We start from the raw sequence: 27,246 nt of genomic DNA on the forward strand, positions 1-27,246 counted from the left end.
GAAATACTTAGTTCTTGTGATGTATTTTCTACCCCTGATAGAGACCCTCGCGGTTGTCGTCGTCGTCGTCGTCGTCGTCGTCGTCGGCGCCGCCGCCGCTTTGGTAATAGCGGCAACTCGCCATTGTATCTCATAGGGTGAGGTACGTTCTACAACCGACTGAGATGGCACTAAGCGATTGAAGCTGATTTGCAAGCTCTTGTTTGATGAGCGTCATAAGGGCTTGAATGTAACTTGCGATGGGACACAGCAAGAAGTAGCGTCGCATTTTTAGTACTGAAATTGGAGAATTGCGTCAAAGATGGTAAATTCATTCCGGGAAGTGCACAAATGGCGATAATGAGGTGTGTTTGGGGAAGCGTATTGCGCCAGTGACCGTGTGGCCTAATGGATAAGGCGTCGGACTTCGGATCCGAAGATTGCAGGTTCGAATCCTGTCACGGTCGAGTTTTTCCAGTTCTGCAAAAGATGCATGCTGTTTTACTGTGTTGTTTGAGTACTACAAAACTAGTTGAAAGTTGCTGCTGTCCGCTTCCTGGCTGCAAACCGGCGTCTACCTGAAGCTCAAGCAAGACAAGGGTGATCTGTAGCGAAATTTTCGGCACAGTGCCGTTCAGGAGAGTTTTTGTTGGAACTACTGCGTCTGATTCAGGGCCCAAGAGCTACGCCACAGGCGTCTGCGCACAGTCGAGCATGTGTGTTGAATAATGGTGCTGATAGCCACGTATCATTTGAAGCAGATTTGATGCCTTTCGGAGACAATTTTTCATTGAATAGGATTGTAGCTCATTTGTGGCAGCAGGAAATAAGCTGTAGTCAAAAGGATCTTCCATAGATGGTCGCAGGTCCCATCAGTATTGTATGGCTCGTAAAGCATTGTGTGGAGCCCGGCTAGCTCAGTCGGTAGAGCATGAGACTCTTAATCTCAGGGTCGTGGGTTCGAGCCCCACGCTGGGCGGCGCAAAATTTTGTGTCTACGCGGATGCAACCTGCGCCCCTCTCGTGAGCCTTGCGTAATGAACGTAACGGGTTACGACGATGCCTAGCTTCTTATGAATATCAGAGGAATGGTATTTGAAGCTGAAAGTAACTCTGAAATGAAATAAATGTGTTGTTTTGGAATTTTAGGTGTACATCGATATCGTGTGAGATGTGTAGGAAAGCAGCAGCTGTGGTAGCTAAATGCAAATAATGGTCGCTAATGCGGTGCGTTTCCAGCTGAAGATCTCCGATTCACTAGTCCATAAGAACAAAGTACCCGAAAAGCGCGCTAGGAGGCGCCTCCTTAGCTCAGTGGCAGAGCGCTGGTCTAGTAAACCAGAGGTCGTGAGTTCGATCCTCACAGGAGGCAAATGAATTTTGTAAAAGCCCCTCCCACCGTGGCCCTTTCGAAAAAAGCGGTCAAGGATGAAACAAATTATAAATGGGTGCGGTATTTAAGAAATGCTCTCGCAAATGAATAGTGCGAATGGTGCTATTAAAGTAGGCACCAGAAACTGCTGCTTTTGGGAGTCTCCGGAGAATGCCGACGTGAAATACTTAGTTCTTGTGATGTATTTTCTACCCCTGATAGAGACCCTCGCGGTTGTCGTCGTCGTCGTCGTCGTCGTCGTCGTCGGCGCCGCCGCCGCTTTGGTAATAGCGGCAACTCGCCATTGTATCTCATAGGGTGAGGTACGTTCTACAACCGACTGAGATGGCACTAAGCGATTGAAGCTGATTTGCAAGCTCTTGTTTGATGAGCGTCATAAGGGCTTGAATGTAACTTGCGATGGGACACAGCAAGAAGTAGCGTCGCATTTTTAGTACTGAAATTGGAGAATTGCGTCAAAGATGGTAAATTCATTCCGGGAAGTGCACAAATGGCGATAATGAGGTGTGTTTGGGGAAGCGTATTGCGCCAGTGACCGTGTGGCCTAATGGATAAGGCGTCGGACTTCGGATCCGAAGATTGCAGGTTCGAATCCTGTCACGGTCGAGTTTTTCCAGTTCTGCAAAAGATGCATGCTGTTTTACTGTGTTGTTTGAGTACTACAAAACTAGTTGAAAGTTGCTGCTGTCCGCTTCCTGGCTGCAAACCGGCGTCTACCTGAAGCTCAAGCAAGACAAGGGTGATCTGTAGCGAAATTTTCGGCACAGTGCCGTTCAGGAGAGTTTTTGTTGGAACTACTGCGTCTGATTCAGGGCCCAAGAGCTACGCCACAGGCGTCTGCGCACAGTCGAGCATGTGTGTTGAATAATGGTGCTGATAGCCACGTATCATTTGAAGCAGATTTGATGCCTTTCGGAGACAATTTTTCATTGAATAGGATTGTAGCTCATTTGTGGCAGCAGGAAATAAGCTGTAGTCAAAAGGATCTTCCATAGATGGTCGCAGGTCCCATCAGTATTGTATGGCTCGTAAAGCATTGTGTGGAGCCCGGCTAGCTCAGTCGGTAGAGCATGAGACTCTTAATCTCAGGGTCGTGGGTTCGAGCCCCACGCTGGGCGGCGCAAAATTTTGTGTCTACGCGGATGCAACCTGCGCCCCTCTCGTGAGCCTTGCGTAATGAACGTAACGGGTTACGACGATGCCTAGCTTCTTATGAATATCAGAGGAATGGTATTTGAAGCTGAAAGTAACTCTGAAATGAAATAAATGTGTTGTTTTGGAATTTTAGGTGTACATCGATATCGTGTGAGATGTGTAGGAAAGCAGCAGCTGTGGTAGCTAAATGCAAATAATGGTCGCTAATGCGGTGCGTTTCCAGCTGAAGATCTCCGATTCACTAGTCCATAAGAACAAAGTACCCGAAAAGCGCGCTAGGAGGCGCCTCCTTAGCTCAGTGGCAGAGCGCTGGTCTAGTAAACCAGAGGTCGTGAGTTCGATCCTCACAGGAGGCAAATGAATTTTGTAAAAGCCCCTCCCACCGTGGCCCTTTCGAAAAAAGCGGTCAAGGATGAAACAAATTATAAATGGGTGCGGTATTTAAGAAATGCTCTCGCAAATGAATAGTGCGAATGGTGCTATTAAAGTAGGCACCAGAAACTGCTGCTTTTGGGAGTCTCCGGAGAATGCCGACGTGAAATACTTAGTTCTTGTGATGTATTTTCTACCCCTGATAGAGACCCTCGCGGTTGTCGTCGTCGTCGTCGTCGTCGTCGTCGTCGTCGGCGCCGCCGCCGCTTTGGTAATAGCGGCAACTCGCCATTGTATCTCATAGGGTGAGGTACGTTCTACAACCGACTGAGATGGCACTAAGCGATTGAAGCTGATTTGCAAGCTCTTGTTTGATGAGCGTCATAAGGGCTTGAATGTAACTTGCGATGGGACACAGCAAGAAGTAGCGTCGCATTTTTAGTACTGAAATTGGAGAATTGCGTCAAAGATGGTAAATTCATTCCGGGAAGTGCACAAATGGCGATAATGAGGTGTGTTTGGGGAAGCGTATTGCGCCAGTGACCGTGTGGCCTAATGGATAAGGCGTCGGACTTCGGATCCGAAGATTGCAGGTTCGAATCCTGTCACGGTCGAGTTTTTCCAGTTCTGCAAAAGATGCATGCTGTTTTACTGTGTTGTTTGAGTACTACAAAACTAGTTGAAAGTTGCTGCTGTCCGCTTCCTGGCTGCAAACCGGCGTCTACCTGAAGCTCAAGCAAGACAAGGGTGATCTGTAGCGAAATTTTCGGCACAGTGCCGTTCAGGAGAGTTTTTGTTGGAACTACTGCGTCTGATTCAGGGCCCAAGAGCTACGCCACAGGCGTCTGCGCACAGTCGAGCATGTGTGTTGAATAATGGTGCTGATAGCCACGTATCATTTGAAGCAGATTTGATGCCTTTCGGAGACAATTTTTCATTGAATAGGATTGTAGCTCATTTGTGGCAGCAGGAAATAAGCTGTAGTCAAAAGGATCTTCCATAGATGGTCGCAGGTCCCATCAGTATTGTATGGCTCGTAAAGCATTGTGTGGAGCCCGGCTAGCTCAGTCGGTAGAGCATGAGACTCTTAATCTCAGGGTCGTGGGTTCGAGCCCCACGCTGGGCGGCGCAAAATTTTGTGTCTACGCGGATGCAACCTGCGCCCCTCTCGTGAGCCTTGCGTAATGAACGTAACGGGTTACGACGATGCCTAGCTTCTTATGAATATCAGAGGAATGGTATTTGAAGCTGAAAGTAACTCTGAAATGAAATAAATGTGTTGTTTTGGAATTTTAGGTGTACATCGATATCGTGTGAGATGTGTAGGAAAGCAGCAGCTGTGGTAGCTAAATGCAAATAATGGTCGCTAATGCGGTGCGTTTCCAGCTGAAGATCTCCGATTCACTAGTCCATAAGAACAAAGTACCCGAAAAGCGCGCTAGGAGGCGCCTCCTTAGCTCAGTGGCAGAGCGCTGGTCTAGTAAACCAGAGGTCGTGAGTTCGATCCTCACAGGAGGCAAATGAATTTTGTAAAAGCCCCTCCCACCGTGGCCCTTTCGAAAAAAGCGGTCAAGGATGAAACAAATTATAAATGGGTGCGGTATTTAAGAAATGCTCTCGCAAATGAATAGTGCGAATGGTGCTATTAAAGTAGGCACCAGAAACTGCTGCTTTTGGGAGTCTCCGGAGAATGCCGACGTGAAATACTTAGTTCTTGTGATGTATTTTCTACCCCTGATAGAGACCCTCGCGGTTGTCGTCGTCGTCGTCGTCGTCGTCGGCGCCGCCGCCGCTTTGGTAATAGCGGCAACTCGCCATTGTATCTCATAGGGTGAGGTACGTTCTACAACCGACTGAGATGGCACTAAGCGATTGAAGCTGATTTGCAAGCTCTTGTTTGATGAGCGTCATAAGGGCTTGAATGTAACTTGCGATGGGACACAGCAAGAAGTAGCGTCGCATTTTTAGTACTGAAATTGGAGAATTGCGTCAAAGATGGTAAATTCATTCCGGGAAGTGCACAAATGGCGATAATGAGGTGTGTTTGGGGAAGCGTATTGCGCCAGTGACCGTGTGGCCTAATGGATAAGGCGTCGGACTTCGGATCCGAAGATTGCAGGTTCGAATCCTGTCACGGTCGAGTTTTTCCAGTTCTGCAAAAGATGCATGCTGTTTTACTGTGTTGTTTGAGTACTACAAAACTAGTTGAAAGTTGCTGCTGTCCGCTTCCTGGCTGCAAACCGGCGTCTACCTGAAGCTCAAGCAAGACAAGGGTGATCTGTAGCGAAATTTTCGGCACAGTGCCGTTCAGGAGAGTTTTTGTTGGAACTACTGCGTCTGATTCAGGGCCCAAGAGCTACGCCACAGGCGTCTGCGCACAGTCGAGCATGTGTGTTGAATAATGGTGCTGATAGCCACGTATCATTTGAAGCAGATTTGATGCCTTTCGGAGACAATTTTTCATTGAATAGGATTGTAGCTCATTTGTGGCAGCAGGAAATAAGCTGTAGTCAAAAGGATCTTCCATAGATGGTCGCAGGTCCCATCAGTATTGTATGGCTCGTAAAGCATTGTGTGGAGCCCGGCTAGCTCAGTCGGTAGAGCATGAGACTCTTAATCTCAGGGTCGTGGGTTCGAGCCCCACGCTGGGCGGCGCAAAATTTTGTGTCTACGCGGATGCAACCTGCGCCCCTCTCGTGAGCCTTGCGTAATGAACGTAACGGGTTACGACGATGCCTAGCTTCTTATGAATATCAGAGGAATGGTATTTGAAGCTGAAAGTAACTCTGAAATGAAATAAATGTGTTGTTTTGGAATTTTAGGTGTACATCGATATCGTGTGAGATGTGTAGGAAAGCAGCAGCTGTGGTAGCTAAATGCAAATAATGGTCGCTAATGCGGTGCGTTTCCAGCTGAAGATCTCCGATTCACTAGTCCATAAGAACAAAGTACCCGAAAAGCGCGCTAGGAGGCGCCTCCTTAGCTCAGTGGCAGAGCGCTGGTCTAGTAAACCAGAGGTCGTGAGTTCGATCCTCACAGGAGGCAAATGAATTTTGTAAAAGCCCCTCCCACCGTGGCCCTTTCGAAAAAAGCGGTCAAGGATGAAACAAATTATAAATGGGTGCGGTATTTAAGAAATGCTCTCGCAAATGAATAGTGCGAATGGTGCTATTAAAGTAGGCACCAGAAACTGCTGCTTTTGGGAGTCTCCGGAGAATGCCGACGTGAAATACTTAGTTCTTGTGATGTATTTTCTACCCCTGATAGAGACCCTCGCGGTTGTCGTCGTCGTCGTCGTCGTCGTCGTCGGCGCCGCCGCCGCTTTGGTAATAGCGGCAACTCGCCATTGTATCTCATAGGGTGAGGTACGTTCTACAACCGACTGAGATGGCACTAAGCGATTGAAGCTGATTTGCAAGCTCTTGTTTGATGAGCGTCATAAGGGCTTGAATGTAACTTGCGATGGGACACAGCAAGAAGTAGCGTCGCATTTTTAGTACTGAAATTGGAGAATTGCGTCAAAGATGGTAAATTCATTCCGGGAAGTGCACAAATGGCGATAATGAGGTGTGTTTGGGGAAGCGTATTGCGCCAGTGACCGTGTGGCCTAATGGATAAGGCGTCGGACTTCGGATCCGAAGATTGCAGGTTCGAATCCTGTCACGGTCGAGTTTTTCCAGTTCTGCAAAAGATGCATGCTGTTTTACTGTGTTGTTTGAGTACTACAAAACTAGTTGAAAGTTGCTGCTGTCCGCTTCCTGGCTGCAAACCGGCGTCTACCTGAAGCTCAAGCAAGACAAGGGTGATGTGTAGCGAAATTTTCGGCACAGTGCCGTTCAGGAGAGTTTTTGTTGGAACTACTGCGTCTGATTCAGGGCCCAAGAGCTACGCCACAGGCGTCTGCGCACAGTCGAGCATGTGTGTTGAATAATGGTGCTGATAGCCACGTATCATTTGAAGCAGATTTGATGCCTTTCGGAGACAATTTTTCATTGAATAGGATTGTAGCTCATTTGTGGCAGCAGGAAATAAGCTGTAGTCAAAAGGATCTTCCATAGATGGTCGCAGGTCCCATCAGTATTGTATGGCTCGTAAAGCATTGTGTGGAGCCCGGCTAGCTCAGTCGGTAGAGCATGAGACTCTTAATCTCAGGGTCGTGGGTTCGAGCCCCACGCTGGGCGGCGCAAAATTTTGTGTCTACGCGGATGCAACCTGCGCCCCTCTCGTGAGCCTTGCGTAATGAACGTAACGGGTTACGACGATGCCTAGCTTCTTATGAATATCAGAGGAATGGTATTTGAAGCTGAAAGTAACTCTGAAATGAAATAAATGTGTTGTTTTGGAATTTTAGGTGTACATCGATATCGTGTGAGATGTGTAGGAAAGCAGCAGCTGTGGTAGCTAAATGCAAATAATGGTCGCTAATGCGGTGCGTTTCCAGCTGAAGATCTCCGATTCACTAGTCCATAAGAACAAAGTACCCGAAAAGCGCGCTAGGAGGCGCCTCCTTAGCTCAGTGGCAGAGCGCTGGTCTAGTAAACCAGAGGTCGTGAGTTCGATCCTCACAGGAGGCAAATGAATTTTGTAAAAGCCCCTCCCACCGTGGCCCTTTCGAAAAAAGCGGTCAAGGATGAAACAAATTATAAATGGGTGCGGTATTTAAGAAATGCTCTCGCAAATGAATAGTGCGAATGGTGCTATTAAAGTAGGCACCAGAAACTGCTGCTTTTGGGAGTCTCCGGAGAATGCCGACGTGAAATACTTAGTTCTTGTGATGTATTTTCTACCCCTGATAGAGACCCTCGCGGTTGTCGTCGTCGTCGTCGTCGTCGTCGTCGTCGTCGTCGTCGTCGTCGTCGTCGTCGGCGGCGCCGCCGCCGCTTTGGTAATAGCGGCAACTCGCCATTGTATCTCATAGGGTGAGGTACGTTCTACAACCGACTGAGATGGCACTAAGCGATTGAAGCTGATTTGCAAGCTCTTGTTTGATGAGCGTCATAAGGGCTTGAATGTAACTTGCGATGGGACACAGCAAGAAGTAGCGTCGCATTTTTAGTACTGAAATTGGAGAATTGCGTCAAAGATGGTAAATTCATTCCGGGAAGTGCACAAATGGCGATAATGAGGTGTGTTTGGGGAAGCGTATTGCGCCAGTGACCGTGTGGCCTAATGGATAAGGCGTCGGACTTCGGATCCGAAGATTGCAGGTTCGAATCCTGTCACGGTCGAGTTTTTCCAGTTCTGCAAAAGATGCATGCTGTTTTACTGTGTTGTTTGAGTACTACAAAACTAGTTGAAAGTTGCTGCTGTCCGCTTCCTGGCTGCAAACCGGCGTCTACCTGAAGCTCAAGCAAGACAAGGGTGATCTGTAGCGAAATTTTCGGCACAGTGCCGTTCAGGAGAGTTTTTGTTGGAACTACTGCGTCTGATTCAGGGCCCAAGAGCTACGCCACAGGCGTCTGCGCACAGTCGAGCATGTGTGTTGAATAATGGTGCTGATAGCCACGTATCATTTGAAGCAGATTTGATGCCTTTCGGAGACAATTTTTCATTGAATAGGATTGTAGCTCATTTGTGGCAGCAGGAAATAAGCTGTAGTCAAAAGGATCTTCCATAGATGGTCGCAGGTCCCATCAGTATTGTATGGCTCGTAAAGCATTGTGTGGAGCCCGGCTAGCTCAGTCGGTAGAGCATGAGACTCTTAATCTCAGGGTCGTGGGTTCGAGCCCCACGCTGGGCGGCGCAAAATTTTGTGTCTACGCGGATGCAACCTGCGCCCCTCTCGTGAGCCTTGCGTAATGAACGTAACGGGTTACGACGATGCCTAGCTTCTTATGAATATCAGAGGAATGGTATTTGAAGCTGAAAGTAACTCTGAAATGAAATAAATGTGTTGTTTTGGAATTTTAGGTGTACATCGATATCGTGTGAGATGTGTAGGAAAGCAGCAGCTGTGGTAGCTAAATGCAAATAATGGTCGCTAATGCGGTGCGTTTCCAGCTGAAGATCTCCGATTCACTAGTCCATAAGAACAAAGTACCCGAAAAGCGCGCTAGGAGGCGCCTCCTTAGCTCAGTGGCAGAGCGCTGGTCTAGTAAACCAGAGGTCGTGAGTTCGATCCTCACAGGAGGCAAATGAATTTTGTAAAAGCCCCTCCCACCGTGGCCCTTTCGAAAAAAGCGGTCAAGGATGAAACAAATTATAAATGGGTGCGGTATTTAAGAAATGCTCTCGCAAATGAATAGTGCGAATGGTGCTATTAAAGTAGGCACCAGAAACTGCTGCTTTTGGGAGTCTCCGGAGAATGCCGACGTGAAATACTTAGTTCTTGTGATGTATTTTCTACCCCTGATAGAGACCCTCGCGGTTGTCGTCGTCGTCGTCGTCGTCGTCGTCGTCGTCGTCGTCGGCGCCGCCGCCGCTTTGGTAATAGCGGCAACTCGCCATTGTATCTCATAGGGTGAGGTACGTTCTACAACCGACTGAGATGGCACTAAGCGATTGAAGCTGATTTGCAAGCTCTTGTTTGATGAGCGTCATAAGGGCTTGAATGTAACTTGCGATGGGACACAGCAAGAAGTAGCGTCGCATTTTTAGTACTGAAATTGGAGAATTGCGTCAAAGATGGTAAATTCATTCCGGGAAGTGCACAAATGGCGATAATGAGGTGTGTTTGGGGAAGCGTATTGCGCCAGTGACCGTGTGGCCTAATGGATAAGGCGTCGGACTTCGGATCCGAAGATTGCAGGTTCGAATCCTGTCACGGTCGAGTTTTTCCAGTTCTGCAAAAGATGCATGCTGTTTTACTGTGTTGTTTGAGTACTACAAAACTAGTTGAAAGTTGCTGCTGTCCGCTTCCTGGCTGCAAACCGGCGTCTACCTGAAGCTCAAGCAAGACAAGGGTGATCTGTAGCGAAATTTTCGGCACAGTGCCGTTCAGGAGAGTTTTTGTTGGAACTACTGCGTCTGATTCAGGGCCCAAGAGCTACGCCACAGGCGTCTGCGCACAGTCGAGCATGTGTGTTGAATAATGGTGCTGATAGCCACGTATCATTTGAAGCAGATTTGATGCCTTTCGGAGACAATTTTTCATTGAATAGGATTGTAGCTCATTTGTGGCAGCAGGAAATAAGCTGTAGTCAAAAGGATCTTCCATAGATGGTCGCAGGTCCCATCAGTATTGTATGGCTCGTAAAGCATTGTGTGGAGCCCGGCTAGCTCAGTCGGTAGAGCATGAGACTCTTAATCTCAGGGTCGTGGGTTCGAGCCCCACGCTGGGCGGCGCAAAATTTTGTGTCTACGCGGATGCAACCTGCGCCCCTCTCGTGAGCCTTGCGTAATGAACGTAACGGGTTACGACGATGCCTAGCTTCTTATGAATATCAGAGGAATGGTATTTGAAGCTGAAAGTAACTCTGAAATGAAATAAATGTGTTGTTTTGGAATTTTAGGTGTACATCGATATCGTGTGAGATGTGTAGGAAAGCAGCAGCTGTGGTAGCTAAATGCAAATAATGGTCGCTAATGCGGTGCGTTTCCAGCTGAAGATCTCCGATTCACTAGTCCATAAGAACAAAGTACCCGAAAAGCGCGCTAGGAGGCGCCTCCTTAGCTCAGTGGCAGAGCGCTGGTCTAGTAAACCAGAGGTCGTGAGTTCGATCCTCACAGGAGGCAAATGAATTTTGTAAAAGCCCCTCCCACCGTGGCCCTTTCGAAAAAAGCGGTCAAGGATGAAACAAATTATAAATGGGTGCGGTATTTAAGAAATGCTCTCGCAAATGAATAGTGCGAATGGTGCTATTAAAGTAGGCACCAGAAACTGCTGCTTTTGGGAGTCTCCGGAGAATGCCGACGTGAAATACTTAGTTCTTGTGATGTATTTTCTACCCCTGATAGAGACCCTCGCGGTTGTCGTCGTCGTCGTCGTCGTCGTCGTCGTCGTCGGCGCCGCCGCCGCTTTGGTAATAGCGGCAACTCGCCATTGTATCTCATAGGGTGAGGTACGTTCTACAACCGACTGAGATGGCACTAAGCGATTGAAGCTGATTTGCAAGCTCTTGTTTGATGAGCGTCATAAGGGCTTGAATGTAACTTGCGATGGGACACAGCAAGAAGTAGCGTCGCATTTTTAGTACTGAAATTGGAGAATTGCGTCAAAGATGGTAAATTCATTCCGGGAAGTGCACAAATGGCGATAATGAGGTGTGTTTGGGGAAGCGTATTGCGCCAGTGACCGTGTGGCCTAATGGATAAGGCGTCGGACTTCGGATCCGAAGATTGCAGGTTCGAATCCTGTCACGGTCGAGTTTTTCCAGTTCTGCAAAAGATGCATGCTGTTTTACTGTGTTGTTTGAGTACTACAAAACTAGTTGAAAGTTGCTGCTGTCCGCTTCCTGGCTGCAAACCGGCGTCTACCTGAAGCTCAAGCAAGACAAGGGTGATCTGTAGCGAAATTTTCGGCACAGTGCCGTTCAGGAGAGTTTTTGTTGGAACTACTGCGTCTGATTCAGGGCCCAAGAGCTACGCCACAGGCGTCTGCGCACAGTCGAGCATGTGTGTTGAATAATGGTGCTGATAGCCACGTATCATTTGAAGCAGATTTGATGCCTTTCGGAGACAATTTTTCATTGAATAGGATTGTAGCTCATTTGTGGCAGCAGGAAATAAGCTGTAGTCAAAAGGATCTTCCATAGATGGTCGCAGGTCCCATCAGTATTGTATGGCTCGTAAAGCATTGTGTGGAGCCCGGCTAGCTCAGTCGGTAGAGCATGAGACTCTTAATCTCAGGGTCGCGGGTTCGAGCCCCACGCTGGGCGGCGCAAAATTTTGTGTCTACGCGGATGCAACCTGCGCCCCTCTCGTGAGCCTTGCGTAATGAACGTAACGGGTTACGACGATGCCTAGCTTCTTATGAATATCAGAGGAATGGTATTTGAAGCTGAAAGTAACTCTGAAATGAAATAAATGTGTTGTTTTGGAATTTTAGGTGTACATCGATATCGTGTGAGATGTGTAGGAAAGCAGCAGCTGTGGTAGCTAAATGCAAATAATGGTCGCTAATGCGGTGCGTTTCCAGCTGAAGATCTCCGATTCACTAGTCCATAAGAACAAAGTACCCGAAAAGCGCGCTAGGAGGCGCCTCCTTAGCTCAGTGGCAGAGCGCTGGTCTAGTAAACCAGAGGTCGTGAGTTCGATCCTCACAGGAGGCAAATGAATTTTGTAAAAGCCCCTCCCACCGTGGCCCTTTCGAAAAAAGCGGTCAAGGATGAAACAAATTATAAATGGGTGCGGTATTTAAGAAATGCTCTCGCAAATGAATAGTGCGAATGGTGCTATTAAAGTAGGCACCAGAAACTGCTGCTTTTGGGAGTCTCCGGAGAATGCCGACGTGAAATACTTAGTTCTTGTGATGTATTTTCTACCCCTGATAGAGACCCTCGCGGTTGTCGTCGTCGTCGTCGTCGTCGTCGTCGTCGTCGTCGGCGCCGCCGCCGCTTTGGTAATAGCGGCAACTCGCCATTGTATCTCATAGGGTGAGGTACGTTCTACAACCGACTGAGATGGCACTAAGCGATTGAAGCTGATTTGCAAGCTCTTGTTTGATGAGCGTCATAAGGGCTTGAATGTAACTTGCGATGGGACACAGCAAGAAGTAGCGTCGCATTTTTAGTACTGAAATTGGAGAATTGCGTCAAAGATGGTAAATTCATTCCGGGAAGTGCACAAATGGCGATAATGAGGTGTGTTTGGGGAAGCGTATTGCGCCAGTGACCGTGTGGCCTAATGGATAAGGCGTCGGACTTCGGATCCGAAGATTGCAGGTTCGAATCCTGTCACGGTCGAGTTTTTCCAGTTCTGCAAAAGATGCATGCTGTTTTACTGTGTTGTTTGAGTACTACAAAACTAGTTGAAAGTTGCTGCTGTCCGCTTCCTGGCTGCAAACCGGCGTCTACCTGAAGCTCAAGCAAGACAAGGGTGATCTGTAGCGAAATTTTCGGCACAGTGCCGTTCAGGAGAGTTTTTGTTGGAACTACTGCGTCTGATTCAGGGCCCAAGAGCTACGCCACAGGCGTCTGCGCACAGTCGAGCATGTGTGTTGAATAATGGTGCTGATAGCCACGTATCATTTGAAGCAGATTTGATGCCTTTCGGAGACAATTTTTCATTGAATAGGATTGTAGCTCATTTGTGGCAGCAGGAAATAAGCTGTAGTCAAAAGGATCTTCCATAGATGGTCGCAGGTCCCATCAGTATTGTATGGCTCGTAAAGCATTGTGTGGAGCCCGGCTAGCTCAGTCGGTAGAGCATGAGACTCTTAATCTCAGGGTCGTGGGTTCGAGCCCCACGCTGGGCGGCGCAAAATTTTGTGTCTACGCGGATGCAACCTGCGCCCCTCTCGTGAGCCTTGCGTAATGAACGTAACGGGTTACGACGATGCCTAGCTTCTTATGAATATCAGAGGAATGGTATTTGAAGCTGAAAGTAACTCTGAAATGAAATAAATGTGTTGTTTTGGAATTTTAGGTGTACATCGATATCGTGTGAGATGTGTAGGAAAGCAGCAGCTGTGGTAGCTAAATGCAAATAATGGTCGCTAATGCGGTGCGTTTCCAGCTGAAGATCTCCGATTCACTAGTCCATAAGAACAAAGTACCCGAAAAGCGCGCTAGGAGGCGCCTCCTTAGCTCAGTGGCAGAGCGCTGGTCTAGTAAACCAGAGGTCGTGAGTTCGATCCTCACAGGAGGCAAATGAATTTTGTAAAAGCCCCTCCCACCGTGGCCCTTTCGAAAAAAGCGGTCAAGGATGAAACAAATTATAAATGGGTGCGGTATTTAAGAAATGCTCTCGCAAATGAATAGTGCGAATGGTGCTATTAAAGTAGGCACCAGAAACTGCTGCTTTTGGGAGTCTCCGGAGAATGCCGACGTGAAATACTTAGTTCTTGTGATGTATTTTCTACCCCTGATAGAGACCCTCGCGGTTGTCGTCGTCGTCGTCGTCGTCGTCGTCGTCGTCGTCGTCGTCGTCGGCGCCGCCGCCGCTTTGGTAATAGCGGCAACTCGCCATTGTATCTCATAGGGTGAGGTACGTTCTACAACCGACTGAGATGGCACTAAGCGATTGAAGCTGATTTGCAAGCTCTTGTTTGATGAGCGTCATAAGGGCTTGAATGTAACTTGCGATGGGACACAGCAAGAAGTAGCGTCGCATTTTTAGTACTGAAATTGGAGAATTGCGTCAAAGATGGTAAATTCATTCCGGGAAGTGCACAAATGGCGATAATGAGGTGTGTTTGGGGAAGCGTATTGCGCCAGTGACCGTGTGGCCTAATGGACAGTCAGCCGGCAGCGGCCGTAGCGGTCGGACGCAGGTTGTTTACGCTCTCGCCTGTGGCGGTCGCGTGCTGTTTGGTAAGTGTGCGCTTCGTTGCGTTGTTGTAGTGTGGAGTGATGAATTGCAAACGATTATAATGGATCAACTTATACGGAAAGACACATTGAAATTGAGTTTTGACCCGAACTATGCCCGACCGAAGTCCTTTGAAGTTGAGTTATTTATTAGAGACGTTATGAAAATCACTATTGATGATATGGTTGGCATTCACCTTTCTATCGTCAGCAGTACGGTCTACCTAAAATTGTTCAGACCCGAGAAATGCGAGCAGGTCATTCAGTCTTGTGGAGGAGTTTTAAAGTTCAATCATTCTGACGGCAATGTTGGTGAAGTCAGAGTTTCGCTTGCCGGTCTTGGTGTGAGAACTGTTCGAATCTTTGAATTGCCATTCGAAATATCCGCTGATCAAATTAATGCCAAATTGAGGGAATATGGAACGGTCATCAGCAATACGGCAGAAAAGTGGTCGAATATGCACATTTTCCCCGTGTTAAACGGTGTCCGGCAGGTGAAGATTGATATGTTGAAGCACATTCCGTCCTACATCACTGTGTGTGGCTACAGAGCCATAGTGATTTATGATGGGCAGCCGAGAACCTGTGCGGGATGTGGTTCCACCGAACATATCCGTGCTCAATGTGTCCAACGGCGCGTGGCGCAAATACCGGCCGGTGAGCGTGAGCAGCAGGGCCCGACGTCTACGTTGCCTATAACATACGTCGCCGCCGCCCGGGCTAACGTTACCTCGGAACCTAGTTTCGATGTTTCGCTAGAGAGTTTGCGCGAAGTGCAGGAAGGCGTCACGCCGATGGATACGAACGACGTACCAACTGTTCCTTCTTCACACCCCTCGAAGGGGGACAATACTCCCTCGGAGCAGGGGCACCGACCGGACACCGAAAGTATTCATGCGGGCGTCTCGGTTCGAGAAGAAAAGTCCGACGTAGACCGGGTGGAGTCGAACGAGCTAGCTGGCCACCAGCCCCCGCGGTCTCCCAAATCACAGAAGAAACGCCGGCTAGCACATCAAGGGGCAGAAGCAAAGGCGCCAATATTGCGTGAAAAAGCGAACCACGTACGACAGAAAATGACTGAAGTGACTGAACCACCGTCGTCGGCAACCAGCAAAACGACAAAAAAATCCCGGACGGACGAATCGGACACTGATCACGGACGCTTACCCTCAGGAGACCCTGCGATAACAGATACAATGGATCAGAACCCTCTGCATGACGTATCCAAGCTATCTGCTTGCGGTAAGCAAGCGGACAAGTTCGAGTGTGATTGGTCGGATGACGTGGAAGAGGGCGGTCGGGAAGAAGATTTCGTACAGGATCGGCGACGTATAGATAGTCCGTTATCAGAAGCTCCAGCTGATGTGTCCAACCAGCAGCAAACGGCTACCGCCGGCGTCGGCGCCGTGGCTGATGACGTAGACTTCTTTTAGATGATGTTAGCCATTAACATCCATAGTTGGCTTATTGTCACCTAGATCTCTGCTCTCATGCCGTCCTTGCAAGCTTACCGAATTGCGACATTGAACATCAATAAGATCAGTAGCCCACTAAACTTAAAAAATCTTCAAGATTTTCTCTATGCCGCTGATATTGATCTCATCATGCTGCAGGAAGTGACAAATATTAACCTTGACCGTATCACAGGCTACAATGCCGTCGTTAATCCTGGACATGGCACTGATCCAGGGACCGCGATCATGGCTAAGGAAGGGATAGTGATGTCACATATCGAGCGCCTGGCGTCTGGCAGAGGTATAGCGACTACTATCAATACTACTAGATTTATCAATCTCTACGCCCCTTCCGGCTCTGGGAGACGACGACAGAGAGCAGAGTTTTTTAAAGATGACATTGTGCCACTTTTTACACCACCTTCAGAACAACTTATATTCGCTGGTGACTTTAACTGTGTCCTCAGTCCCAAAGACCAGACGCCGAACTTCAATTCGTCCGCCGAGCTTCGCACTCTCATTGAAGAGTTGAATTTAATAGACACGTGGGAGCTTCGACACGGTGACAGGCCAGGATTCACATTCGTTACTGGCCACTCAGCTAGCCGCATCGATAGAATTTACGCATTATCAAGTATGAGGGAACATGTTTTGCAGGCAGAGCTATGGCCGACTGTCTTTACAGATCATGTGGCATATATATGTACCGTCAATTTAGCCAAACAAGGGACGTACAGGGCAAGGGGACCCTGGAAACTAAATGTAGCGCGGTTACCAGAACCCGGGTGTCACACAGTCTTCCGCAATACGTGGGCAGAATGCGAACGAAAGTTTTCCGCGTACGATTCTGCCATTACGTGGTGGGTCAAATGTGCGAAACCCGCCTTAACAAAAGCGATGAAGAGTTATTCCCGAGATAGATGTGCCTGGCAGAAGCAAACCCTGGAATTTTACTTTCAGTGTTTAAGAGATTTATATCGAGAAGATGCAACAGTAATAGCAAATCGTATGCATATTAAAAGAATACAGGCTACGATTCTAACCCTCAAACGGAAGCAATTGGAAGGCTGTAAAGTCAGGACACGTCTGCAAAACGCTGTACAGGACGAAACGACATCAATGTATCATGTTATTCGCGAACAGAAAAGGGGGCGCAGAAAGATATTGACAGAACTGCACACTGCAGATGGTCGACTCTTAAACCAACAGCGCGACATACGAGACGAGATTTATAAACATTTCACAGCACAGTTAACGGAACACCCAGTGGATATGGCGGCGCAGCAAGCCCTTCTGACACGCCGTTTTGCGACATTGAGCACGGCAGAAGCAGACGGCCTCGCTGCAGTCATCACTGAAGATGAAGTAGAGGACGCCATTCGAGGGAGCCCACAGAATAAATCGCCTGGCCCCGACGGATTACCGGCTGAGTTTTATCGAACCTTTCGTCACCATTTAGTTCCAAAGTTGACCTTGGTCTGTAATGATATCTTCAATGCTGGAAGTGATGTCCTAAGGGACTTCTGTGAGGGCATAGTGGTTTTGGTACCCAAAACCCCAGCGGGAAAGACAGTCGACAATCTCCGACCGCTTACATTACTTAATACCGATTATAAGATATTCGCGCGGGTCATGATGCAGCGATTCCGTACGGTACTTAGTACTGTCACGGGGGCCTACCAGACGAGCGTTGGGAACACTAGAAACATACAGCAGACGTTAACTGCATATCGAGATATCATAGCTACAGCCGCCGCTTGCGAAATGCGATGCGCTCTAGTCTCGTTAGATTTTGAGAAAGCATTCGATAAAATCAGTCACTCATATCTTCTGTGCGTGATGGAAGCAATGAATTTTCCACGGAAAGTTGTTGACACTGTTACACTGCTGCTGCGAAACGGTACGTCCAAGATCTGTCTCAACGGACAACTCAGTAAACCTATTAACATCACTCGATCGGTGCGACAAGGTTGCCCGATGTCAATGGCTTTGTTTGCAGTTGCTCTTGAACCCTTACTGTTCTCCCTGGCGCAAGACCTTCCGGGAATACGCATACATGGCCAGACGATCGTATGCCAGGCATTTGCGGATGACGTCAGTTTCGTGGTGACGAAAGATGAAGATTTGGAACGCGCGTTTCAGCTGATATCCACTTATGCAGCCGCATCAGGAGCGAAAGTCAACTGTCAAAAGTCTGGCATTATGGAACTTGGTAGGGGACTCGAACTTGGCAATAGCCAATCACTAAAAAGAATGACAACATTTAAATGTCTCGGCATTGAATACGCGCGCACCATCCGCTGCACGTCTGCTCTTAATTATCGAAAATTATTGGCACAAATTCGGGCCGGCATACGGCAACATCATTTGCGCAATCTCAACGCCATACAAAGAGTGCTTTTAGTCAATACATACATTGTTTCTAAAGTGAATTATGTCGCGCAAATCCTGCCACTACCAAAGGTCATAGCACAACGAATGCTCGCAGCGCTCGGACACTTTGTCACTAGGGGACACATTTTCAAAGTCCCATTTGCAACCTTGACGCTCCCCTTGGGAAAGGGCGGCCTAAATCTGACTGATGTTTACCACAAAGCGAAAGCATTATATATCAGAAACATGTATAAACAATGGAAACGTTCACCAAATTCCTTAACGGCCCACCTTCTCAATGAAATTGCACCTGCCAGCATGATGCCTCCGGTAAACGTAAGTCACATCCCGACTGCATTTTGCCACTTTAGTACTTTTTTCCTCGAATACAGCTATATTCAAAGCAACATACCTGCGAATGATCTTTACAGGGTCAAAGCACTTTACAGCTGCCTGACGGACAGTAAGCCGCGCAACAGAATAGAAGTGAAGTATAGAGACTGCAACTGGGCTAAGATCTGGGAAAACATTCATGACGCACACTTACCATCGCAGGTGCGGTCTACATGGTACATGGCGGTCAATAGGATCATACCGACAAATTCAAAACTACACATGATCCACTTGGCAGACACTCCGAACTGCGTTCACTGTACTCTACTAGATACCATCGAACATCGCTTTCTATGCGACAATGTGAAAGACATCTGGCTTCTCTTTGCACGGAAGCTCTCAAGTATGCTGCGTACTGCACCTAGGATGATTACTCCAGCTGGACTCCTCACTCCCGATGCCGTTCCCTACCCCCCGGCAAAACGACGAGCAGTCAATTGGCTTCAAGGTCAGACGGTGTATTATATATTATCGGTGCCAGAAAAAAATAAAGAAGACTATTGGCTTTACCTAATAACTCAACACCAGCAACTTCAACGAATAGACAAATATAGCGAAAAGTATGCTTTCTTTCTCCTCCGAACGTTGACGTAGAGAGATATTCCTCCAGGGCGCCGTCGCAGTCCGAAAATTCTGATGGATGGCCCCTCCCCGAATATGATAGTCGCAATTAGGATTTGGATTGCCGCGATCGAACGGCCACGAACATGCAACGGACCACCCCGACAGTGGTGACGCTTTGGGGGATGATGCCTCTTCTGTCGAGAGCAATGCGAGACTGTTCTACAAGATCCCCGTCGAAAATTGTAGATATACTATCCAAATTATAAATTATTCTTTTCTTGTTTATTTAATTAGTAAGATTCGTTTATTGAAAAGAAGATGTGTTTACGTTATGTTTGACCTTCTCCTGTCAGAGGAAGAGTTGTTCCTTCTTGCTGTGGAAGACTCCAGCATCACAAGTTTATTTTCACACATTCAGTCTCCCTCGGAAAGTGATGAGTTTTCTAACATTCCTGCAGAAGATTTCATTTGCTTTATTTTCCACATCACATATAGTGGCTTAACCAAATCACCACACGGATGCTGAAGAGTATCCATTTGTTACATGATTAATTTTTTATTTCAACGGAGATTTTTGCCAATGGCGGAGAAGCCGAGCCGATGAAGGCACTTTTGGCGAGCGTGAGGACGGGCTAGAAGGGGTGGATGGAGGCCCGAATAAAAAAAAAAAAAAAAAAAAAAAAAAAAAAATAAAAAATAAAAAAAAATGGATAAGGCGTCGGACTTCGGATCCGAAGATTGCAGGTTCGAATCCTGTCACGGTCGAGTTTTTCCAGTTCTGCAAAAGATGCATGCTGTTTTACTGTGTTGTTTGAGTACTACAAAACTAGTTGAAAGTTGCTGCTGTCCGCTTCCTGGCTGCAAACCGGCGTCTACCTGAAGCTCAAGCAAGACAAGGGTGATCTGTAGCGAAATTTTCGGCACAGTGCCGTTCAGGAGAGTTTTTGTTGGAACTACTGCGTCTGATTCAGGGCCCAAGAGCTACGCCACAGGCGTCTGCGCACAGTCGAGCATGTGTGTTGAATAATGGTGCTGATAGCCACGTATCATTTGAAGCAGATTTGATGCCTTTCGGAGACAATTTTTCATTGAATAGGATTGTAGCTCATTTGTGGCAGCAGGAAATAAGCTGTAGTCAAAAGGATCTTCCATAGATGGTCGCAGGTCCCATCAGTATTGTATGGCTCGTAAAGCATTGTGTGGAGCCCGGCTAGCTCAGTCGGTAGAGCATGAGACTCTTAATGTCAGGGTCGTGGGTTCGAGCCCCACGCTGGGCGGCGCAAAATTTTGTGTCTACGCGGATGCAACCTGCGCCCCTCTCGTGAGCCTTGCGTAATGAACGTAACGGGTTACGACGATGCCTAGCTTCTTATGAATATCAGAGGAATGGTATTTGAAGCTGAAAGTAACTCTGAAATGAAATAAATGTGTTGTTTTGGAATTTTAGGTGTACATCGATATCGTGTGAGATGTGTAGGAAAGCAGCAGCTGTGGTAGCTAAATGCAAATAATGGTCGCTAATGCGGTGCGTTTCCAGCTGAAGATCTCCGATTCACTAGTCCATAAGAACAAAGTACCCGAAAAGCGCGCTAGGAGGCGCCTCCTTAGCTCAGTGGCAGAGCGCTGGTCTAGTAAACCAGAGGTCGTGAGTTCGATCCTCACAGGAGGCAAATGAATTTTGTAAAAGCCCCTCCCACCGTGGCCCTTTCGAAAAAAGCGGTCAAGGATGAAACAAATTATAAATGGGTGCGGTATTTAAGAAATGCTCTCGCAAATGAATAGTGCGAATGGTGCTATTAAAGTAGGCACCAGAAACTGCTGCTTTTGGGAGTCTCCGGAGAATGCCGACGTGAAATACTTAGTTCTTGTGATGTATTTTCTACCCCTGATAGAGACCCTCGCGGTTGTCGTCGTCGTCGTCGGCGCCGCCGCCGCTTTGGTAATAGCGGCAACTCGCCATTGTATCTCATAGGGTGAGGTACCTTCTGCAACCGACTGAGATGGCACTAAGCGATTGAAGCTGATTTGCACGCTCTTGTTTGATGAGCGTCATAAGGGCTTGAATGTAACTTGCGATGGGACACAGCAAGAAGTAGCGTCGCATTTTTAGTACTGAAATTGGAGAATTGCGTCAAAGATGGTAAATTCATTCCGGGAAGTGCACAAATGGCGATAATGAGCTGTGTTTGGGGAAGCGCATTGCGCCAGTGACCGTGTGGCCTAATGGATAAGGCGTCGGACTTCGGATCCGAAGATTGCAGGTTCGAATCCTGTCACGGTCGAGTTTTTCCAGTTCTGCAAAAGATGCATGCTGTTTTACTGTGTTGTTTGAGTACTACAAAACTAGTTGAAAGTTGCTGCTGTCCGCTTCCTGGCTGCAAACCGGCGTCTACCTGAAGCTCAAGCAAGACAAGGGTGATCTGTAGCGAAATTTTCGGCACAGTGCCGTGCAGGAGAGTTTTTGTTGGAACTACTGCGTCTGATTCAGGGCCCAAGAGCTACGCCACAGGCGTCTGCGCACAGTCGAGCATGTGTGTTGAATAATGGTGCTGATAGCCACGTATCATTTGAAGCAGATTTGATGCCTTTCGGAGACAATTTTTCATTGAATAGGATTGTAGCTCATTTGTGGCAGCAGGAAATAAGCTGTAGTCAAAAGGATCTTCCATAGATGGTCGCAGGTCCCATCAGTATTGTATGGCTCGTAAAGCATTGTGTGGAGCCCGGCTAGCTCTCATAGTCGGCCCTCGGCGGCCGTGGTGAGCGGACGTGTGGTGCTTACGTCGCCGCTGCTTTTGGCTGTTGTGGTGAGTGCCGCCCTTGCTGTACACAGTAACGTGTTATTGTGTGGAGTATGTGTAGAATTTCAACATGAGTCAATTAACACGACGGGATACGCTGAAGTTTGTGTTTGATTCAAACTATGCAAGACCAAAATCGTTTGAATTAGAATCGTGGATTGAGGAAGATTTGAAACGATCCTTTGATGACATTCTTGGAGTCCATTTATCGATAGTTAGTAGCACTGCCTATATTAAGTTTAAATCTGCCGAAATCTGTGACCAAATCATTGAATCTTGTAGTGGTCGTTTGAAGTTTAAGCATTGTGATGGGAATGTTGGAGAGGTTCACGTGTCTCATGCAGGGTTTGGTGTCCGCACCGTTCGAATATTCGAACTACCTTTTGAAGTACCTGCGGAACACATCAACGCTGCTTTGGACAGTTATGGTAAGGTCATCAGCAATGTTGCCGAAAAGTGGTTGTCTTTCAAAGTCCCTGTTTTGAACGGGGTTCGTCAGGTCAAGGTTGAGTTGAAGAGGCACATCCCGTCATATATCACTATTTGTGGATACAGGGCGATCGTTATGTACGACGGTCAACCTAGAACTTGTGCAGGTTGTGGTGCCACTGATCACGTTCGCGCTCAGTGTATGCAGCGACGAGTGACGCAATTACCACCTGGCGAAAGGACGGTAACTAACAGGATGTCGACGCTGCCTCTCACATATGTAGCGGCAGTCCGCTCGACCGCGGCCGCGGAGGTGCAACCTGACGTGGCCACAGATCCCAGGGCTTCGGACACTGTCCTAGATACGCCCATGGACACTTCCCGTCCGGAAGGCATCGCTGTTACTACTACAGAAGTACCGGTGGCCAGTAGCATCCCGGCGGTTCCGTCTTTAGACAGCCACCAAGAGGTTGCTAACTCCCAGGCAGACCACACTGGTCGCCACGTTAGCAGCAATATGGATCCCATTTCCGTTCAAAATGCACTTCCACCTGCACAGGACCCCTCTTCTTCCTCGTCGGCTGCAGATCTTCAAAGCGTCGCAACCTCTCCCAAGAAACACAAGAAAAGGAGGATCGCCCACAAGGATGCCGCCAACGCCGCACCACCTTTGCGCGAAAAAGGGGCGCAAATTGCCCGTTCCTTGCCTGACATCTCTCTTGACCGCCCCACTGAGCAGCCGCAGCATGAGACCCCACAGGTCTCGGACGTCTCCGTGCCCCACCCCGATGGTGCCAGCCATGTCGGGAACAGAACCCTTGTGAGGACCTCCGAGATACCCCAGAACATCAGTCTCACAATGATCGGGGCTCAATTGGCGAGGTGGCCGCTGTTCATGTGATCAATTGGGCAGATGACACTGACGATGTAACAATGGACCAGAGCCTGTCTGTGGTAGGGCCATCTCCAGGAATTTTACCCGCATTACCGGCCGGCGACTTAAGTAGGACACGACCTGTCTCCAACCACCCGACGGGGGACGATGATTACATATCTGATACCTACTAATGGTCTTAATTTTCTGTGCTTCTGCATATCTACTTTGGCTTTTTTTTCTCTTTCTGCCAACATTTAGCGGTTCATGCAGTCCTACCAGGATTATAAGTTAGCCACACTTAACATCAATAGAATAACTTCTGTACAGAAGCTCTCTAGCTTTCGTGATTATTTATACAGCTGCGATGCTGATATTGTGATGTTGCAAGAGGTCGATGATCATTTTCAGCCTGACATTCCTGGCTACCAATTACTCAAAAACACCACCCAAGACAGTTCTTCAGGTACCGCTCTATTAACCAAAGTGGGCGTGGCCGTCTCCGACGTTGAACGACTTGAAAATGGCAGGGGTATAGCGTGCCTTATCAACGGCGTTAGATTTGTTAATGTATATGCCCCTTCCGGGAATCAGAATAGAACGAGACGGGCTCAGTTCTTTGCCAATGACTTATTATATCTTTTACGCCGCAGCCGGGAGGAAGTGGTTGTCGGAGGCGATTTTAATTGTGTTTTGAAGCAAAAGGATCAATGGCCGAACTTTAATGGATGCGCCGCTCTCGGCGAAACAGTACGTCAATTAGAGCTGGAGGATACGTGGGAAATAACACACGGGGAACAACGGTGCTTCACATACCATACTGCACTAATGGCCAGCTGCCTCGACAGGATCTACGTGGGGAAAAACCTGCGTGAGCGGGTATCTTCCTCGGAAACGTGGCCCCTGTATTTTTCCGACCATTTAGCTTACCATTGTATCATTCGTATGGCGCGCCAGCAAACTTTCCGTGGTCGGACAGGATGGAAACTTAACGTCAGTATTCTCAGGGAACAGGCGTTACGAGACCTTCTACAAGAAGCCTGGGAAATTTGTTTACATCGACGACCAACATTCCCATCGGTAACGCAGTGGTGGTGCCGTTGTGCAAAACCTCGGATTATTCGTTGTTTGAAGGCGTATAGTTCTGACAGGAGCCGGATGCAGAAAGAGACGTTTGAATTTTATTTTTGCTGTCTCCGTGACTTGTATTCTGAAGCACATGTCACGCAGGAAAAATTTCTTCAGATTCAACGGATCAAATCAAAGTTGACGCTCCTCAAACGCAGGCAAATGGAAGGCGTTAAAATCCGTTCGCGGGATAGCGCAGGCACTTCTGACGAACAACCATCCGCCTTCCACCTAGGGAAAGAGAAACGCCGCGCACGACAAAAATTGATTACCCGCTTACGAACCGAAGACGGTACCTTTGTGACGACCCAGGCTGAAATTAAGGCGTCTATAACGGACTACTACGGGCGACTATACAGGGCACAACCAGCCGATGATGCGGCAATCGCGGCGATGCATGCATATCTTCCGACAACGCTCGATGACGACGACAGGCAATTCTTGATCAGTGATGTCACCGCGGTGGAGATTCGGGAGGCACTGAGCAGGGCTCAGGCCAACAAATCACCGGGCGTTGATGGTCTGCCGATTGAGTTTTATAAGCAGTTCTGGGACCTCCTCGAACATTGTTTTGTTTGCATCTGCAATGAACTGCGCGCCGGCCAACAGTTACCAGATGGTTTCAATGACAGCCTGATCGTTCTGGTCCCAAAAGAATACCCCCATCAAGATATTGTCAAATTCCGCCCCATCTCCCTGTTGAACTCTGACTACAAGATTGTGGCCCGCGTCATAGCAGGTAGACTTAAAAATGTCCTTGCAAAAATTATACATCACAGCCAGGCAGCAGCGGTCCCGGGCCGCACGATCTTTAAAAGTCTTGCAGATTACAGGGAGCTCATTTCGTTTACTGCAATCACACGCCCGGAAGCAGCAATTTTGGCTTTAGATCAGTGTCAGGCCTTTGATCGGATCCTGCATCGCTACCTCTTCCACACCATGAACCACTTAGGATTTGGTGACGGCTTTACTGCCATGGTCAGCAACATGTACACCTCGGCCACTTCTCAGATCATCGTCAATGGTCAATTCACCCGACGGATTCCGATTCAGCGGTCAATCAGACAGGGCTGTCCCATGTCCATGTGTCTCTTCGTGATCGCAATTGAGCCACTGGTAAGGATGCTGAATTGTAACCTTCAAGGTTTAAACCTGTATTCCAGCACCCTCAAATGCATTGCGTACGCCGACGATGTGGGTGTCATTGTGCGTTCGGAACAAGACCTCACGGCCGTTAGGAATTGTATCACCGATTACGAGCGAGCATCCGGTTCTCAGCTAAACTATGGAAAGACTTGCCTCCTGCCTATAGGCAGTGGCTTTCGAACAGACGCCCCTTTGCCGTACAGAGGATGTGCGACTCTCAAACTTCTTGGTATCAAGATGAGCAGTTGCCCCCTACGGACGACGGTAGACAATTGGAAACATCTTTTGGCTATGTCTCGGGGCTGCTTACAGCATCATAAAGGCAGAGAACAGGACTTATTGCAGAGAGTTCATTTCGTTAATACCACAATTCTCTCGAAGATTTGGTATGTCGGACAAATACTTCCTGTGGTCGACAGTGTTGCGAGGAAAATTATGTCGGCAGTAGGTTGGTACATCTGGAGGGGTGACATCTTCAAGGTGGGCATCAATGTCATCACTCTCCCACCAGACAAAGGCGGCCTCGGCCTGACGGATGTTCAAACGAAATGTAAGGCACTCTTGATCCGGCGTACACTGCAGCTCTGCCACGAATATCCTGACAGCGCGCTGAGTATGGCCATACGGACATTTCAGCCTCCGACTATGCACATCCCCATCAACCTACGGGAAACACATTTCAAAGCAAACCACATTAGGATGTTTCTTTTAGAAAGCAGTTATCTCCAAACGAAATCGAGTGTCCCGCTACGTGAACTTACCACTGCCCACCTCTTCCGGCTACTGAACGACACAGGCAGGGTCAACCGCATGGAACTGAAGTATCCCTCTAAAGACTGGACTCTCGTCTGGAAGACTATACATAACAAAGTGCTAGATACCGGTGTTCGATCACTGTGGTATAAAGTTGTTAATGAAACTCTACCTACAGCCGAAAAACTTCATAAAATACATTTGTCAGCTACTGCCAAATGTAGGGAGTGCGGCCTTGTCGACACTTTGCAACACAGATTTGTTTGTGGTGCGAACAGTCTTATTTGGGAATGGTGTCGAATGACCATGGCTTCGATCTGCCGCACGGCACGACGGCACATCTCTCTTACGTCCGTGCTCCAACCCGACGACGTGTACTACCCCACAACCAAGGCAAACACCTGGACGTGGTTGGCTGGACACACACTATGTTACTTACTTGGCGCCCAGGAGAGGCGTTCATACCGGGACTACAGATTATACCTCGCCACACAGGCACAACTGCTACTGCAGGATGTCAGACATAGGCAAAAGTTTGCCAATTATATCTTAGCGCTCCGAATCACGACCCTGTAAACGAATTCAGTAAGTTTTCTTCCACGGCCACGTATCCATACACCTTATCCAATATAAATAAAAAAAAACTAAATAAATATATTAACAATAAACAAAAACAAATATGTCCAACGAAAACAATGAAACATCGAAAGAGAAGAAACGGAACAAAGTCGAATTTTCATGGTGTCTGAAGTTGTCACTGATTGGGAATGTTCATGCTTGGTGTATTAACTGTCTTGTTTAACCTCGCCCTTCGTCTCCGTTAATTCAGCAGGAATTTGTTTTACATTCTCCCAACATGGATGGTGAAGCTGACCATTCATTTGGACGTGGTGTCCACTGGGTTTTTCGTTTAATGTTTTATGTTTGGAAACTTACATCGAAGATGTATATGTTTCCCTCAACTGCGAACATTACTTGCTTCTTTATTTATTTAACGTCGACGAGGGAAGCCGAAACGGGATTT

At 47.9% G+C, this 27,246-nt stretch overlaps 30 non-coding genes across 30 annotated transcripts; all 30 read left to right on the forward strand.

Moving 5' to 3' along the window:
* The first annotated feature begins 373 nt into the window (after positions 1-373).
* On the forward strand, positions 374-446 carry Trnar-ucg (transfer RNA arginine (anticodon UCG)). Its single transcript has one exon. It is a non-coding gene; the product is annotated as a tRNA-Arg (tRNA).
* A 439-nt stretch (positions 447-885) lies between these two features.
* Trnak-cuu (transfer RNA lysine (anticodon CUU)) lies at positions 886-958 on the forward strand. The gene has a single exon. It is a non-coding gene; the product is annotated as a tRNA-Lys (tRNA).
* Positions 959-1,279: 321 nt separating this feature from the next.
* Positions 1,280-1,351, forward strand: Trnat-agu (transfer RNA threonine (anticodon AGU)). The gene has a single exon. It is a non-coding gene; the product is annotated as a tRNA-Thr (tRNA).
* A 554-nt stretch (positions 1,352-1,905) lies between these two features.
* Positions 1,906-1,978, forward strand: Trnar-ucg (transfer RNA arginine (anticodon UCG)). Its single transcript has one exon. It is a non-coding gene; the product is annotated as a tRNA-Arg (tRNA).
* Positions 1,979-2,417: 439 nt separating this feature from the next.
* On the forward strand, positions 2,418-2,490 carry Trnak-cuu (transfer RNA lysine (anticodon CUU)). Its single transcript has one exon. It is a non-coding gene; the product is annotated as a tRNA-Lys (tRNA).
* A 321-nt stretch (positions 2,491-2,811) lies between these two features.
* On the forward strand, positions 2,812-2,883 carry Trnat-agu (transfer RNA threonine (anticodon AGU)). The gene has a single exon. It is a non-coding gene; the product is annotated as a tRNA-Thr (tRNA).
* A 557-nt stretch (positions 2,884-3,440) lies between these two features.
* Trnar-ucg (transfer RNA arginine (anticodon UCG)) lies at positions 3,441-3,513 on the forward strand. The gene has a single exon. It is a non-coding gene; the product is annotated as a tRNA-Arg (tRNA).
* Positions 3,514-3,952: 439 nt separating this feature from the next.
* Trnak-cuu (transfer RNA lysine (anticodon CUU)) lies at positions 3,953-4,025 on the forward strand. The gene has a single exon. It is a non-coding gene; the product is annotated as a tRNA-Lys (tRNA).
* A 321-nt stretch (positions 4,026-4,346) lies between these two features.
* Trnat-agu (transfer RNA threonine (anticodon AGU)) lies at positions 4,347-4,418 on the forward strand. Its single transcript has one exon. It is a non-coding gene; the product is annotated as a tRNA-Thr (tRNA).
* A 548-nt stretch (positions 4,419-4,966) lies between these two features.
* On the forward strand, positions 4,967-5,039 carry Trnar-ucg (transfer RNA arginine (anticodon UCG)). The gene has a single exon. It is a non-coding gene; the product is annotated as a tRNA-Arg (tRNA).
* A 439-nt stretch (positions 5,040-5,478) lies between these two features.
* On the forward strand, positions 5,479-5,551 carry Trnak-cuu (transfer RNA lysine (anticodon CUU)). The gene has a single exon. It is a non-coding gene; the product is annotated as a tRNA-Lys (tRNA).
* A 321-nt stretch (positions 5,552-5,872) lies between these two features.
* Positions 5,873-5,944, forward strand: Trnat-agu (transfer RNA threonine (anticodon AGU)). Its single transcript has one exon. It is a non-coding gene; the product is annotated as a tRNA-Thr (tRNA).
* Positions 5,945-6,495: 551 nt separating this feature from the next.
* On the forward strand, positions 6,496-6,568 carry Trnar-ucg (transfer RNA arginine (anticodon UCG)). The gene has a single exon. It is a non-coding gene; the product is annotated as a tRNA-Arg (tRNA).
* Positions 6,569-7,007: 439 nt separating this feature from the next.
* Positions 7,008-7,080, forward strand: Trnak-cuu (transfer RNA lysine (anticodon CUU)). Its single transcript has one exon. It is a non-coding gene; the product is annotated as a tRNA-Lys (tRNA).
* Positions 7,081-7,401: 321 nt separating this feature from the next.
* Trnat-agu (transfer RNA threonine (anticodon AGU)) lies at positions 7,402-7,473 on the forward strand. Its single transcript has one exon. It is a non-coding gene; the product is annotated as a tRNA-Thr (tRNA).
* Positions 7,474-8,054: 581 nt separating this feature from the next.
* Positions 8,055-8,127, forward strand: Trnar-ucg (transfer RNA arginine (anticodon UCG)). Its single transcript has one exon. It is a non-coding gene; the product is annotated as a tRNA-Arg (tRNA).
* A 439-nt stretch (positions 8,128-8,566) lies between these two features.
* On the forward strand, positions 8,567-8,639 carry Trnak-cuu (transfer RNA lysine (anticodon CUU)). The gene has a single exon. It is a non-coding gene; the product is annotated as a tRNA-Lys (tRNA).
* A 321-nt stretch (positions 8,640-8,960) lies between these two features.
* Trnat-agu (transfer RNA threonine (anticodon AGU)) lies at positions 8,961-9,032 on the forward strand. Its single transcript has one exon. It is a non-coding gene; the product is annotated as a tRNA-Thr (tRNA).
* A 563-nt stretch (positions 9,033-9,595) lies between these two features.
* Positions 9,596-9,668, forward strand: Trnar-ucg (transfer RNA arginine (anticodon UCG)). Its single transcript has one exon. It is a non-coding gene; the product is annotated as a tRNA-Arg (tRNA).
* Positions 9,669-10,107: 439 nt separating this feature from the next.
* Trnak-cuu (transfer RNA lysine (anticodon CUU)) lies at positions 10,108-10,180 on the forward strand. The gene has a single exon. It is a non-coding gene; the product is annotated as a tRNA-Lys (tRNA).
* A 321-nt stretch (positions 10,181-10,501) lies between these two features.
* Positions 10,502-10,573, forward strand: Trnat-agu (transfer RNA threonine (anticodon AGU)). The gene has a single exon. It is a non-coding gene; the product is annotated as a tRNA-Thr (tRNA).
* Positions 10,574-11,130: 557 nt separating this feature from the next.
* On the forward strand, positions 11,131-11,203 carry Trnar-ucg (transfer RNA arginine (anticodon UCG)). The gene has a single exon. It is a non-coding gene; the product is annotated as a tRNA-Arg (tRNA).
* A 439-nt stretch (positions 11,204-11,642) lies between these two features.
* On the forward strand, positions 11,643-11,715 carry Trnak-cuu (transfer RNA lysine (anticodon CUU)). The gene has a single exon. It is a non-coding gene; the product is annotated as a tRNA-Lys (tRNA).
* Positions 11,716-12,036: 321 nt separating this feature from the next.
* Trnat-agu (transfer RNA threonine (anticodon AGU)) lies at positions 12,037-12,108 on the forward strand. The gene has a single exon. It is a non-coding gene; the product is annotated as a tRNA-Thr (tRNA).
* Positions 12,109-12,668: 560 nt separating this feature from the next.
* Trnar-ucg (transfer RNA arginine (anticodon UCG)) lies at positions 12,669-12,741 on the forward strand. Its single transcript has one exon. It is a non-coding gene; the product is annotated as a tRNA-Arg (tRNA).
* A 439-nt stretch (positions 12,742-13,180) lies between these two features.
* On the forward strand, positions 13,181-13,253 carry Trnak-cuu (transfer RNA lysine (anticodon CUU)). Its single transcript has one exon. It is a non-coding gene; the product is annotated as a tRNA-Lys (tRNA).
* A 321-nt stretch (positions 13,254-13,574) lies between these two features.
* Trnat-agu (transfer RNA threonine (anticodon AGU)) lies at positions 13,575-13,646 on the forward strand. Its single transcript has one exon. It is a non-coding gene; the product is annotated as a tRNA-Thr (tRNA).
* Positions 13,647-20,295: 6,649 nt separating this feature from the next.
* Positions 20,296-20,368, forward strand: Trnak-cuu (transfer RNA lysine (anticodon CUU)). Its single transcript has one exon. It is a non-coding gene; the product is annotated as a tRNA-Lys (tRNA).
* A 321-nt stretch (positions 20,369-20,689) lies between these two features.
* Trnat-agu (transfer RNA threonine (anticodon AGU)) lies at positions 20,690-20,761 on the forward strand. The gene has a single exon. It is a non-coding gene; the product is annotated as a tRNA-Thr (tRNA).
* A 539-nt stretch (positions 20,762-21,300) lies between these two features.
* On the forward strand, positions 21,301-21,373 carry Trnar-ucg (transfer RNA arginine (anticodon UCG)). Its single transcript has one exon. It is a non-coding gene; the product is annotated as a tRNA-Arg (tRNA).
* The last annotated feature ends 5,873 nt before the right edge of the window (positions 21,374-27,246 follow it).

This window comes from Schistocerca nitens, chromosome 8 (assembly GCF_023898315.1).
Source record: "Schistocerca nitens isolate TAMUIC-IGC-003100 chromosome 8, iqSchNite1.1, whole genome shotgun sequence".
Lineage (NCBI taxonomy): Eukaryota > Metazoa > Arthropoda > Insecta > Orthoptera > Acrididae > Schistocerca > Schistocerca nitens.